This window comes from Balearica regulorum, chromosome 13 (assembly GCF_011004875.1).
Source record: "Balearica regulorum gibbericeps isolate bBalReg1 chromosome 13, bBalReg1.pri, whole genome shotgun sequence".
NCBI classification, from domain to species: Eukaryota; Metazoa; Chordata; class Aves; order Gruiformes; family Gruidae; genus Balearica; species Balearica regulorum.
Genome location: NC_046196.1, coordinates 47,828 through 62,202, shown reverse-complemented (window position 1 = coordinate 62,202; position 14,375 = coordinate 47,828). Strand labels below are relative to the sequence as shown.

The following is a 14,375-nucleotide window of genomic DNA, read 5'->3' as shown; positions in this document are numbered from 1 at the left end:
GCAGTTGTGTGGTTTTTTTAGACTTCTCTTGATGTTTTTAATTTTAACATAAAAGTTCTCCAAGAGCTGGAGCAACTGCAGCAGTTCTGTTGTAAAAGGTTTAAGCAGGAACATCATTTATTGATAGATTTCTTAGTGCTTTCCCTGGAATGGCAAAGTTTGCAACCTGGTACTCGAATGCAACGTTGGCATGGAGTGCAAAAAGCAAGAGAGATGAAGAAACTGTGAGCAGAATCACTGTGAAAATAGCTTGTTAATACCGCCCCAATTGTGTGTTCTAACGCTGCGGCACAGAGTAGGTACGCACTTGCTCCTGCAGCGCGATTCATACCATTATCCTCTCTCTTCAGAACTACAAGTTGTTGTTAATGAAGGTAACTGAAAAATTTAAGGTGTCTTGGAAATCTGCATATTGATTATACTGCTGTATTGCAGTGATTCAAACAGGTCTCTAGCAGAGATAGACACTTGCGTCTGGGGGTTTTGTTTGGGTTTTTTTGTTTGTATTTTTTTTTAACATAGCACATCTCGGGATGGACAGTACATATTTGATCAATACCAGATAGTCCTGTTAGGGCTAATTGAAGAATGTTATGTTATTGCTTATTTAGGATGAGCACAAAAGCTCCTCAGTGCCACTACTGTGATCTGCTGTAGGAGGCGGATGTTCCTAGCGCTCTAGATGCTGGGAGGTGGGCCAGTCGACGCTGTTTCTCTTTGGGGGAGGTTCTCTAGGGCCACACCCATTACTTTTGGGGATTTTCCTAAGTGTTCTCAGAGCTATTGTGGGGCCTGCGGAGCCACATTTTTTTATCTTGGTTGCTTTCCCAGGGATTCAGAAGTTGTGCTGGCATCTCTAGTGCATTTATCAGTTCTTTGGGGGCCATTTGCTTACTCCGGTTATCTGGGGCTTCTTCCCTCTGTCAGGGAATTTTGGGGTGGGAGGGGTATCTGGGCTGTCGTCGGTAGTACAGGAGGTCTTTCGGGCTACCCCGTACAAAAGAGGCACGGACATACTGGAGAGAGTCCGGTGAAGGACCACTGAGGTGACGAAGGAACTGGAGCATCTCTCGCCTGAGAAAAGCCTAAGAGAGCTCGGGGCGGGGGGGGGGGGGTGGAGTGAGGGAGGGGGGAATGGGATATCTTATTGATGTATATAAATACCTGAAGGGAGGGTGCAAAGAAGATGGAGCCAGGCTGTTTTCAATGGTTCCCAGCGACAGGACAAGAGGCAGCTGGCAGAAACGGAAACGCAGGAGGTTCCTTCTGAACATCAGGAAGTACTTTTTTTACTGTGCATATGACGGAGCACTGGCAGAGGTTGCCCAGAGAGGTTGTGGAGTCTTCCACCTTGGAGATATTCAAAAGCGATGTGGACACGGTCCTGGGCAGCTGGCTGTAGGTGGCCCTGCTTGGGCAGGGGTGGTTGGACCCAGATGAGCTATAAGAGGTCCCTTCCCACCTCAACCGTTCTGCAATTCTGGAGTCATTACTGTCACATCCAGGGCCCTTAGCACAAGAAACTTGCCCCAGGCCTCAAGGCCATCCAGAGTGCCTGCTGCTTTACTCCATCCACAGTGCTCTTGAAGAAGAGGAGCAGGTAATTTTGCACTTACCAGGGCTTTTAGGGCTCAGTGGTCATGTTGGGGCAGGGTTGAGTGGTTGGGGGGTTTGGAGCAACAGTTTGAGAGGGCATCTGAAATGCCCTTGCAGGGTGGAATGAGGCAGGAAAAGAGGTGGTTAGAGTTGGCGGGGGAGGGAGGACTGCCCTGGTTGAGGTGCTGTGTGCACGTCGGTGCCAGTACCTCAGCTGCTGTATGTGTGGCTGTCAGCGTTGCAGGAGCCATGGGGGTGATGGACTTTACTACGGCTCCCCCAGAAAGCTCTGGCTGATGAAGTTATGCCACTAGAGAAACTGCAGCCATCGGCACTACTGGATGCCGATAATGACTGGCACAGATGTCGTGCTGCACTGTTGTTTCCCCTGCTACTTGCAGTGGATCTGCAATGGCAGATTGCAGGGGCCTTACAGATCCCGTATATCCCTAAACCCTGCCCCAGACTCCCAGATGCTGCCCCAAAGCTGAATCCCTCTTTCCATTCCTCCGTCTCCCCGTGCCGCTTTCTTCTTCTCCTCCCTATCCCCTTTCTGGATGCCTGTTCCTCTATGAAGCTGAAGGTCTGGCATTCATTTGTGTTTTGTCAGGCCTTTGAGATGCCAAGAGTTACTGAGGGCTCGGTGGAGTCGATCAGCAGTGAACGGAAGGTGCTGTTGATCTGCCTCATTCTGACTAATGACAGAGATTTTTGTTGCCGGCGCGTGGGGCTGTCGATGTGCACTGGGGGAGCACCAATAAGCCAAAATGCTACAGGGAGGGTATGGTTGATAGTCAAGAGGTTCGTGGGGAAGGTGTCAGGAAGAAGGAGATCGGAGTCTCTGAGTACTCGGGTGTTAGGGCAGGTGCCCGTAGCAGGGTGGTCTGGAGTTGCTGTTACCGTCTGTCCTCCGCATTAGTGCGCGGGTTGTCGTCCACATAGGCTGTCATTGCCTCTCGCTCGACTGTGCCCAGACGGGGCCGTCACGTGGCGCAGCTTCTCTCGTGAACGTGACGCTGGCACGGAGCCCGGTTTCCTGTTGGATCTGCCTTTGTGTAAACAGGTATCTTCCTTGCATCAGCCTCTTTCTGCTCCTCTTCCACCTCTCTGCAGCAGCAGCTTGCACTTCATTCAGCCTTTGGACGCACCATTGAGTCACGGGGCTTTCTAGCAGGGTCTGTTTGACTTCCATAGGCTGTGTTAGGCAGCCTGTGGAAGTGAAGTGAAACCTTGCTTCTCTGATTGTCCTGGCTACATTGTGTTTCACATTAGCTTTGTCTCTGTAGTGCTTGGGAGTTTTAGATGCTGTTTTCCGAATGGTTGGAGACCAAAAGATTCAGGTGCCATGGGTGTTGTGTGCCTGATGTTTCTGTGGGAGAAAGGCTAGAGCAGTGCTAAGCGAAGAAGCGTGGGTGGGGTGTAGGAGACAGAGGGCTGGTGTGCAGGCTGGCTTCCTTGCTCACGGGTGAATGAGAGGGGTGTTTCTGGTGGCACCGCGCTGAGTAGGCAGTGCTGCTGAGTAGGCAGTGCTCTTGGGCACGGCGGCGAATGGTTGCTTGAGAGTCCGAGAGGTCTTAGTTTTCCTTCTCTTGCCTGTGCTGAATAAGAAAGCAAATAGGTGAGAGGACTGCTTGTTCCCCCTTTTCTGTGTTAAGTGTTTTTTCACGCCAAGTAAGACAAACAGTTCTAACATTGCGGTGTCTGTCTGCGCTGCTGTTTCCCTGAGGACTACCATCTGCCGAAGGCTGAAGACGGATGGGTTCCTGAGCGGTTAGGTAGCTTGGACTAGAAATGCTCACAATATGGTTTAATAGGCTAAAAACATGTCTAGTTTACATCATATTTCCCCATCTGTAGTGTTTTGGACACGCTGCCGTCTTCTGGATAACCTGGATAACACGTTTGTCAGTACCGCACGTGAATTAGCGCTCACAGCGTAGCAGGTAGGTTCAGTGGAAGTGCAGCTTAGTACAACCCTATGTATCGCTTTTTGCCTGCGGTCACACTTGAACGGTGGCTAAAACCAAGCTTATAAACAGCAACTGTAAAGTGTTTGTGATGTGTCTTACAGTTCTGCTGCTCTCACAAATGAAGGGGAAGTGTTTTAAGCTGTGGGCAGAAATTCCTTGGCTTCTCTGTACTGTTTTCCTGTTTGCATGTGCTTTGTTTTTTCTTGTGTAAAACTGACGGTTTGGAGGTTTTCTTGTGCAGTTTTTTGTTTAGAATTTCTTATTGAGCATTTTTCACTCAGGTGTTGTGGTTTTCTTGTTAAATTTTGTGGGAGTCGGTATTTATCAGTCAGGATCCGCAGCTTACACGTTTACTGCTCAGGGCGTAGGTTTTAAAATCTAACCTCAGCTGTAAGTTGTAAAGCCCCAGCAACCATCTGGGTTCTGAGAATTGCAGTTATTCAGCTAGAGTTCAGGGTTTGCAGCTTACAGTTAAATAGGCAGGTCTAAGTCCTGAAATAATAAACATTGGGCTATTGATCCCAGAGAGAAAGGCACTCACACTCCACAAGGTATTCATTAAAATTCCATTTATTGAACTTAATGCCAGAAGGAAAAAGAGTTTAGTATGGATAGTTCTGTGACCATCAGATGCTGGGAACTCTGATTTCCACAGCACCAGAGGGACCTTCGATCAAGGCACGGCATATCATGCAAGTCCCCTCTGTAGGGAGGTTCCACCAAGGTCTTGGATGGAAGATCTTTAGAGCTCTTAGAGGATTTTCTTAGAAGAAAATAATTCTATCCGTCATTTCTGTCGTCAAACAAAAGGATGTTCACATGGGAACCTTCAGCATAACTTTACAATAAAGACACGCAGATGCTATCATCACCAGCGCCGAGTGGGAGCTGCCTACAGGCTCCTTTGTTACAGTTAGCCAAGTAAGTTTACTTTGTTAGCAAGGGATATGCACAGCAGGACACAACACAGGCCGGAAGGCGAAGCTAAACATGCAACATAGCACAGCTCAGGCCCGCACCTTCTCAGGGTAACTGTTACGTGGATCGCTAGCTCCTCGATCGTACAATAGTCGTCTGGTTAGGATCTCTACAGTAATCTGCGCTCTGATGTGAGGTCTCTGTTTGATATGATGCAGGCATGACACGCTGAGCCAGACTGCTGAGGCGGCGGGCAACCTGAGAGCTGTGCGAGTTTCTTGCAGAGTCCTAGTCAAAGGGTAGGGCAGAGGAACAAACGGGTGAGGTCAGGGATCTTCCTCTCAAATACCAGAGCTGGATGCCATCTCCAAAGGAAAAAGCAAGAGGGGAGGCTCACAGCTGCTCACCGATTTGCTGCAGTGGGAGCTGACCCTTCCCCACCAGACTGATGAATGCTGCTCCAGTAATGACTCTTAAGGGGTCATAGGGGAAGGGTCAGCATACTGGCACTGAGCCCCCTTGCAGGTATTGGGGGCATTAATTAATAATTGCTTTATTCTTTACACTTGTGGATGTTGGTCCTGCAGTCCCTTTACATTCAGTAGGAAGTGCCGGAGGACAGTACCCAAGGGAGGGAGGCTACCTGTTGCTTCTGAGGGAGCGGGAGCTGATCCTGAAGTCTCTTAGACCATTTTTGGGTCACTGGGGGAGTCCTGGAGAACTCCAGCACTGCTCACAGGGCTGTTGTGGATTTATGGATATGCAGGGCTCGTGGTGGCATTTCCTATTATCCCAGGGGCAGCCAGGGCCCTCCCAGGGCTGCATGAAGTCCCCAGGCTGTTCGTGACTTTGCCTACAGCACCCTGAGATGTCCTCAGCATGTCTCAGACAGAGGGCTGGGGCTTGTGTGGATGGTGCTGGGAGACAGGGATTCTGTGTGCCACTGAGCCTTCTGCTTTTGGCTGGCTGTGCCTCACAGAGTCATCAGTTTGCCCTGTCATCCTCTGATGTTTTTCTTCTTTTCATTGCACCCCATAGCTCTAAATTTGTTCTTTTTCCCTTAAAACTCATCCTTTTTCCTTTTTGTGCACCTCAGGGCTTTTGCCTTTTTTTATTAGCAAGCTGCTCTCGGGAGCTAGGGCACACTCTGCTGCCCTGGCGGCCCCAGGTGTTGGGGGCTGATGCTGATGGTTCCTGTTCCTGACCAGCTACAGCTGTGGGTTGGAAGGCTGGGGACAGAAAGCCACAGGTGCAGCCACTGGGGCTAATGGCAATAGCCCCTCTACATCCAACGTGCTGTAGTTGAGCAGGGGCTGCACAGCTCGGGGTGGCTGCGCTGGAGTCTTTCTGGGACGATGGAGCCACTGCCGAGTATTGCCTGCTGGGCCCAGGACTGTGACTGCAACTGCAGAGAAGGTGAGCTGGGACTGGGGGTCTGTGCTCAGGGCTGATGGGGTCCCTGCAACGGGGAACGTCCTGGGCAATGTGAAACAAACGGTGGGGAGGCCAGCACACTGGGACAGGGGGAGCTGCGCTGGGGCTGTGAGGCGTTGCTGGGGCGAGGGGTAGCCTGGGGCTGTGAAAAGGGGAAGGTGGTGCACCGGGGCTCACCCTAGTTCGGCTCCTACTCTGTCCCAGACGCTCTCCCCGGAGGTGGGGGTCTGGTCACGCTGGATCCTGAAGCTTCAGAGGCCGGCATGCACCAGGCTGAACTCAACGCCTGAGGTGGTCGTCTGTGGGGGGAGGTGTGCTTTTCAGACCCCACGTGCCCTCTTTGCCTTCAGCTCTTCTTTGTACGCTGCTTAGAATAGTTATTAACTAAATAATAATACAAAATAATGTTTATACAATGTACAGCTATGATGTTTAATAGTAATACTCAAGTTGTGATAGCAATTGATTTATGACCTTGCCAAAAGCCTAGACTATTGCAAATAGATGGAGCTTGTAAGGAGAAGGAGCTGAAAAAAAAATGGAGTTTCAGTGCAGGGCTGGGGCCTTCAGTTAGCCAGAACTGTAGCAAACAGGAGCATGCGTTAGTCGGAGCCAAAATTACCTGCAGCTGTAATGAGCAGGAGTTGCAGTTAGCTGGAGTGTCTATTCACTGGAGCATGTGTTGGTTGGACTGCGCTCCCAGCATGGCTGAAGAGTGGTCAGGCACAGGCAGGGCTGTCCCCAGCAAGGACCTCTGAGCAGCGGGGAGGTGAGTCGCCCTTCTGCCAGCAGGAAGCCTGGCCTCTTCCTTGGGGATTAAATCTGTGCCACGTGCCTCTCTCTGCGTGGAGGGTCTTTCCTGGTACTGTTTCTGAGGGCAGAAGTGAGGTGGGGGGGTCCCTCTGTTACCCAAAAAATGGAAAAGAACTCCTTAACGCTAATGTAGTATTAAAGAGCAGGCATTCTTTCTTATGGCGCCGGATGGACGGGGGGTAGCTCCGCCTGTCGTGCATACCCTAAAACAAAAGTTCATCCTTTATATACCTTGAAGGTATGAATATGCATGCATTTTCTGACAAGTCTCCGCCTATCTACTAAATTTACATAATGCTGGCATCGCAAAACTACGCTACGCACGCGCGGGGGTCTCGGGTGGTTGTCGGTGGTCGTTTGGGTGTTAGCCCCCCACTCCTTTTTCCCTTTTATGGTCACGAGTCTCGAGGACAATTTCTTCTTGGATGTTTCCCAACTCTGTTGTCCGGCCAAGGTGTTCTTCCTTATCAACCCTGTTATAGGCCTTGTTAAAATCAAAGCTAATCATTGTTTGGTAAATGAATTTCCTAACACCTCGGCTCTCCAGGGGCAGCCCCGCTGTGAGTGGGCACGGGCGAGGTGGCAGTGCAAGGCGGTGTCATCTCCTTGGTACCTGGCACAGGGGAGAGAAACAGGCCAGTCAGAGCTCCTGGAGCCCATGGCCTGGCCCTGCGTGGCCTCTGGCAGAATGCCAGTAGAAATGTAATGAATGAAACGTGATGGAAACTGATATTTAAACTTAAATTTTCTTTTTTTTTAAATTTCATTACAATGTTGATGGCATGTTGTCCCGTGGCTCAATCCACATTTTGTTTTGCGGAGCCTTCAATCTGGGACATAAAAGTCATACATGAGTTACATAAAAGTTTGCCCTTCCAAAAAAGGACTCGTCATTCATAGGATTGAGGTGTAGACTTGCAGAGTCTCTTAAGTACACAATCAGAATTAAAGCCAAATTTCACTTAATGTTGCTGCTGTTTGTCTTCACTTTCATTAATTTCCCCATCCCTCCATCGTGGTTGGGAGCGCTGAATCATTATTTTTTTCCAGTCTCTAACACATTCTTCTCTAAGGAGATGCTACATTTAAAAGTTAATTAGTTTCCTCACAAGTGTGTCAGTCAATAAATTGAGTTATGATTATTAAAACCACAAAAATTACACCAGTCTTAAAGATCTGGACTATTTCTGAACATGTATTTGTCGCATGCATGTGTCCTTTGAATACAGATCATCTGCACTTCATACTCTGACAAGACAATATGCTGAGACAGGGATGAGTTCCGAAGGTGGGCGGGGGAGGGAAGGGGGAAGAGATACAAGGCCATGGTGTTTTTTGGTTGGGGGGGTGCGTTGTTTGTTTTCTGAGGGGTTTTTTGTTGTGGGTTTTGGTTTTTTTTTTTTTAAAAAAGTGCAATGTTGACTGGTGTCAGTCTGCAGAGCTCTCTTGCTGTGGGACTTCTTTCCTTTTCTTTCACTCCTCTTTCATGGCTGTAATTGTCATCTGGATAACTGCAGAAGAGCAATTAAGTTACTTGCCCATGTAAATGTGCTGGTAAGGTAAGGTAAATGTTGGAAGCAGTAGCGAATAACTTGGCTACAAGTAGATTTCCTGAAGAAAGAACAACAACAGGAAGCAAATGGCAAGTTAACAAAAATTTGTGTGTGTCAAACTGTCCTAGTCTCAGCTGGGATAGAGTTAATTTTCTTCCTAGTAGCGGGTATAGCGCTGTGTTTTGGATTTAGTACGAAAATAACGTTGACAACGCACTAAGTTTTAGTTGTTGCTAAGCACTGTTTACAACTGAGGACTTTTCCGCTATGCAGGCCCTGCCAGTGAGGAGATGTGAGCCTTCCCCAGGAAGCACCCAAGAAGCTGGACGGGGACGCAGCAAGGACAGCTGACCCAAACTGGCCGAAGAGATATTCCAGACCATATGACTTTATGCTCAGTATATAACCTGGGGGGAGTTGGCCAGTTTCTGGGGCTCGTGAACTAGCTGGGCATCGGTCAGCAGTTCACAGAATCATAGAATGGTTTGGGTTGGAAGGCACCTCAAAGATCATCTAGTTCCAACCCCCCTGCCATGGGCAGGGGCGCCCTCCACTAGAACAGGTTGCCCAAAGCCTGATCCAACCTGGCCTTAAACGCTTTCAGGGACGGGGCCTCCATAACTTCTCTGAGCAATCTGTTCCAGTGTCTCACCACTCTTAACAGTAGAGAATTTCTTCCTAATATCTAATCTAAATCTACCCTCTTTTAGCTTAAACCCATTACCCCTTGTCCTATCACTACACTCACTGATAAACAGTCCCTCCCCCTCTTTCCCATAGGCCCTCTTTAGGTACTGGAAAGCTGCAATTAGGTCTCCCGGGAGCCTTCTCTTCTCCAGGCTGAACGATCCCAACTCTCTCAGCCTGTCCTCATAGGAGAGGTGAGCAATTGTGCCGTGTATCGTTTGTTTTGTATACTCTTTTATCATTATTATTTTCCCTTCTGTCCTGTTAAACTTTTTATCTCAATCTATGAGTTTTACTTTTTTTTTTTTAATATTCTCTCCCCTATCCCACTCAGGGAGAGGGGAGCGGGGAAAGCGAGGGAATGGCCGTGCGGTTGTTTTAGCTGCTTGCTAGGTTAAACCAAAACATAAACACATCAAAGTTCTATTGCCAAATGTTGTTTGGCAATATGTTCCAAATGGTTATTTTTGGTAAGCATAAATTTTCAGGAAATTCAGGGTTGTGTGTAGCTAAACATGTGTCTCTGTTTATGCGTCCTGATACATAAATAGCATCAGTCAATAGCATGTCCAGTGGCAGGGCTGTTGTTCCTTACTCTCAACATTGCCACAGCAGTGCTGCAATATTTAGACCTAACAGATGGGTTTAGGAATAGAAAGAGAATGCCTGTTTTCTCTAGGAGCTACGAATGCTGACGCTTTTCTCTGTCTGCTACTTCCTTGTGCGTGTGATGAAGCTGTTTTATTTTTTTCCCTTGTTCCTGGTCTAAATATTTCTGAAGCTGTTTCTGCTATGTATTTGCAATTTGTCTTACTACATTTTTGTAGAATTCTAGTTATGGATCGTTTCTCAAGTGGCGGAGTGTCAAGATACGGTTTTCAGTTTAAAGCTTCAGAAACTACATTCATTGAAATCAGTAAACTCACAGTGTAGGTGAAACTAATCTTGCACGTGCAGCTATGTTCACAGGGATGCTCAGTGGCTCCTTATCAAAACAGCAAGGTGCGTGTGACCATCTGTAGGGTTGTGCTCTGGGTCTGAGACCGTGACGGTTTTTTGCCCCTGGAAGATGGAATAGAGCATGTGCCTGTTAAATCTAAGGACAGCAAAAGCTGGGAGGGAGACCCTAAGCAAGTTTGGTGGCACAGCTGCAGTTTTAAAAGATCTTGACTGTTTGGAGAAATAGCATGGAAAAAAATCATTACTTTTTTGCCAGGAGGCAGTTCACAAGGACAGATGGGTTGTCGTACTCTTTAACAAAAATATTCAACTTGGGATGTATAGGGTGAGGAAATCTTGGCCATACGTAGACCTGAGAAAATGTACGTAGGTATCTGTGTCTGTCATCTCTGTGTATCTGGGAAAGTGAGTTCTAGTGAAACTAAAGCTGCCAATGAGTCAAAAAAAAGCACGATTGTCTAAAAAATGTAAAAACTAGTGGCCTGTGTCAACAACTGTACCAAAGATGATGCAAAATACTTTTTCTTCCACTCAGTTGTAGTCTTCATAAACCTTCACCAAAAAAAAGGAGAAAGCTTTAGATTCCTACCCAGCTTTATGATAAAGGGTTTTTCCCTCTCTCAGCTGAATGTCAACTGCCACCATTTCACCGTGGCAGCCCTTTCTTCTGCCAAGAAAGTACAAGTCAGATGGAAAGGATCCATAATGGTCTGCAAGTACAGGGTATGCCTACAACGTGTGCCTGCGTTTTTCCGAAGGTACTTGTAGTACGGACTTTAAAGTTAACTTTAAGAATGTGCCAACTCTCCTTCTGTAGTTTTTGTATGAAATATTTTAACACAAATACTAAAAATAAAATAAGGTCTGTTCCGGAGCGTGTTACACCTACGCAAAGCGTATTCCCTCCGTTCATTTTCTCTTCCTGAAAGCATAATCTTCTGTTTCTGTGTGCTTACTATTAAATGATACTGTGAAAAGAATTTTGCACTAAGAGGAACGAAACCGTTCAGATGTTCATGATAAAAGCTTTATGCTTTTTTAGTCTGTAAGTTTTTAAAATATCTTATAGTAGTACCAGAACACCTTACTGAGATACTAGCATCTGTACTAAAAACAATCAAGATCAAAGAAGAGACACGGACAAAATAGGACAAATCGGTGTCACTTCTGCGTGTTTTCCAGGCTTTCCCAAGAAGCATTAGCAGCCTTGTAACTAGTGACAGTGAGTCCTGATGTGTTTTTTGGTGAGTTATTGCTTCATTAGCGTCCTTTTTCCTTAACCTACAGTGTGTAATTTTTTACTTCAGTTGGAAAGAGATTTTCCAGAATGGAAATCTTTCTCATTCAAAGAAATTGCATTTTATGAACTTCCCATTAGAGCGGATCTTCAGAGACGATGATGTACTTGGCAGTAGAAGTCATCAGCAACAAGACTGTTGACTTTTTTTTTTTTTTCCCAAAAAGTCAATTTCCTTCCAAAGGCCCAAGCACAGTACGTCTTCCAAAAGTTCATGGCATCACTGGACTTTGTATTCTCAGTTGTAACAGTTGAGATATAAAACCACGTTTCTCTGCATGCTTCAGCACAGGCAAAAGCATTAACAAATCTGCCAGTCCTTTTTGGTAGCTGTATGTATTGCAGCACTGCGTGGTCCAAAAGTAAAACCATAGGGGGGAATCTCTTCTCTCTCTGATTTTTCTATCATAAATGAAACTTAAACTTTTTTTTTTAAAGTTGTATCATTTACAAACTAACTTGCATTGTTTAAACCGTAACTGCCAAATAGCTGTAGCCTACGATTTATTAGGTGTATTTAAGCAGTTAGATATTTGTTCTAAATGTTTAAAAAAGAGAGGCAACTGAATGTTAGAATCTTTTTTCCCCCCCAATATTTTGATGACGTGCTCTTAAATACTTTATTTCTGTCTTGCTTTCAATGGCATGTTTCCCTGGCAGTTCAGTAGCATCTCTCTTGGGCAGTGCAGCTGGCCAGACAGCCCTCCTAATTACAGAACACAAATTAGCCCTCCTAATTACAGACCTCCTAGTCAAATTATAACTGTGTATTTTGGTGTGCCGGTTTTGGCTGGGATAGAGTTAATTTTCTTCACAGTAGCTAGTATGGGGCTGTGTTCTGGATTTGTGCTGAAAACAGTATTGATAATATAGAGATATTTTCATTACTGTTGAGCAGTGCTTACAGAGAGTTAAAGCCTTTTCTGCTTCTCATGCCACCCCAGCAGCAAGTAGGCTGGGGTGTGTACAAAGCTGGGAGGGGACACAGCTGGGACAGCTGACCAAAGGATATCCCATACCATATCACATCATACTCAACATATAAAGCTGGGGGCAGGACAAGAAAGGGGGGGATGCTCAGAGTTACGGTGTTTGTCTTCCCAAGTAACTGTTACATGAGATGGCTGAACACCTGCCCGCTGATGGGAGGTGGTGCACGAATTCCTTGCTTTGCTTGTGCACATCGATTGTGCCTAACCTATTAAACTGTCTTTATCTCAACCCATGCGTTTTCTTACTTTTACTCATTGCTTCTCTTCCCTCATCCCACTGAGGCAGGAGGGGGAGCAGCACAGAGGGCAGGCAGGGAGCAAGCAAGCAGCTGGAAGCTTAGTTGCCAGCTGGAATTAAATGGTGACATTTGAAGATGGATAATTTAATGGTAACAATTCACAGCCATGCAAGTTAAATTAGTGCAAAAGGACAATAAAATACTTTTATACTGTAAGTATATATATTTTAATATAAACGTACATACACCATTTTAGTATAAAGTGAATTACTGAAACTTGTTCTGTATTTTTCATTTTACTCTTTAAAGTTTTACACTTTAAGCTTTATTGCAAGATGTGCAGCAGCAGTGCAAGGGCTGTAGCTGTTGTCGTGGATCTGTAAGCATAGATTCTCATCAGGGTACAACATTGTCTTGCAGCCTCACGGGACTATCTCCCTGCAGCAGTGCTGTAGGTAAGGGACAAGCCTTACAACAAGGCTCACCAGCAAGAGTGTTTACTTTTATGCTAAGAACATCTTCAAAATCATATCAATTAGTCTTAATACTGTTTTTAAGTGTTCAAATCACTCTAGCTTTGAAAGGATGAGTATTTGAGCTCACCTGTTTACATAGACTCCTCCTGCTCAACGACTATCCTATCCCTTATTCTGACTGAATTCCTTTACTTTCTTCTGTGCTATTTGTTTAAATATGCTGAATTACAACTTGAGATTTTTGTTTTTCAGATGTCTTCTTGTAAGCATCTCGCGATGCTCAGTAGATATCCCCCAGGGCGGGTTTGCCTGCCAGTCGTTAAGCATACTGGCAAGTAAGATGCCAGCCCTACGTCTAGAGGCTCCTGGCTCTGTCTGCAGTGGGCGCCCCGCAGGCGTGGCAGCGAGGGCTGTCTGCTCGGGAGAGTCCGGCGCCAACGGGGACGCGCGGCGCCCCACCTGCAGTACCCACTTTTGGTCGCCGGGCGGCAGCAAAACACCATCCTGATCGTCTGTTGTAGTTCTGCGAGAAACACCCTAAAAAGGTTCAGTTTGTGAAACACCGGGATTTTTCTGTGATCGCTGCCTGAAGGCTGTTAAAGAGTAATAGATTGATCGTCTCTCTCTACGTATCTATCATTTACTTTGCTTACTACAGTTGTTATTAGTGAAAGCACCTAGCTTTTTATAAAGGGCAAACACTGACTTTTAAAAAGCTTTGACTCCACACAATTGCCTTTGCTTTTGATGGCTTGCCAGATTCTTCAAACCAAGCTGCAAGAAACATTCTACCTTCAAGGCAGAACCTTTTGCTCCCCCAGGCATTAAAGACAAACCTGCCATTCACTTTTTTAAAAAATAAAACATAAGTGGTAAAACACTGTCCCTTACCTTGTCACTTTAAAATTATCTTTGTATGTCTCCTTTTATGAACCTGCCAGTCCCTATTTTTAATTGTTCTTTGTTGGTCACGTACACCATTGCTTTTAAAATGTTTTAGTTCGCTGTCCCTAAATTTTAAATTTTTTCCTTTTTTTCCCCCCAATCGCTCTTGCTCTTAGAATGTTCATTGTCTACTATCTCATTTGCTGTGTTTAGTTTTTAATTTTTTTCTTTTCATTAGTGCTGACACATTTTACATTTTCTTTCAATGTCTCCATTTTAATTCATTGTCCTTATTTTTATGTTTTTCCTTTATTTCCCTAATCCCTGTCGCTTATTAAATCTTTTATCAGTGTACCTTTTCCCCCGTTCGCTGTCTTTATTTCTTAAGTATTTCTAATCTTTCCTTAGTGCCCTCACTTTGTAAATTTTCTTTCTATGTCTCCATTTTAGTTCATTGTTACTATTTTTCAGTTCTTTCCTCTCTTAATTCTTTCATTTTTAAAAATTGCTACTTTTATCCTGTTTGCTGTTTTTTCTTGTTTTTCATTAGTGCCA

General features: G+C 45.8%; 1 long non-coding RNA gene across 1 annotated transcript; it reads left to right on the top strand.

The window, feature by feature from the left end:
* The first annotated feature begins 8,147 nt into the window (after nt 1-8,147).
* LOC142603637 (uncharacterized) lies at nt 8,148-13,365 on the top strand. Its single transcript, XR_012837533.1, has 4 exons — nt 8,148-9,165; nt 10,556-10,654; nt 11,114-11,175; nt 13,188-13,365. It is a non-coding gene; the product is annotated as an uncharacterized LOC142603637 (long non-coding RNA).
* Nucleotides 13,366-14,375: the final 1,010 nt, after the last annotated feature.